Raw genomic sequence first — 371 nt, 5'->3', positions numbered from 1 at the left:
ACCAAGTGTTTCTTCGCCTCATTAAAACACTGAGTACTGGATGCATTTTTCACTGACGTCCCGTCATCCGCACTGGCCAGCCGCAATAAACAGTATATACACAGAGTGTGTCACGCTATGAAAGCGGCATCACATACCGGAAAATTGTGCCTCTGTGGTCAAGTTACGCGGTCCGCTGCGCCTTCCCACGGCAGGTCGAGTGCCGAGCGGGACAGGCACTTGCGGTGGTGATAGGACATATTTAGGAGGTGGAATGCAAGTGTTATGAGGGCATTTATGAGTGAGTTGCCATGTGAGAGAACCATGTATGTCCCACAAAGCCTGAGGCATCCCTTTGTATAGCGAAGACGGGATCTCCGAAGGGACCGGAA

The sequence above is a fragment of the Penaeus vannamei genome, unplaced genomic scaffold (genome assembly GCF_042767895.1).
Source record: "Penaeus vannamei isolate JL-2024 unplaced genomic scaffold, ASM4276789v1 unanchor718, whole genome shotgun sequence".
Taxonomy (NCBI): Eukaryota; Metazoa; Arthropoda; class Malacostraca; order Decapoda; family Penaeidae; genus Penaeus; species Penaeus vannamei.
Note: the sequence above shows the minus strand (reverse complement) of the source record.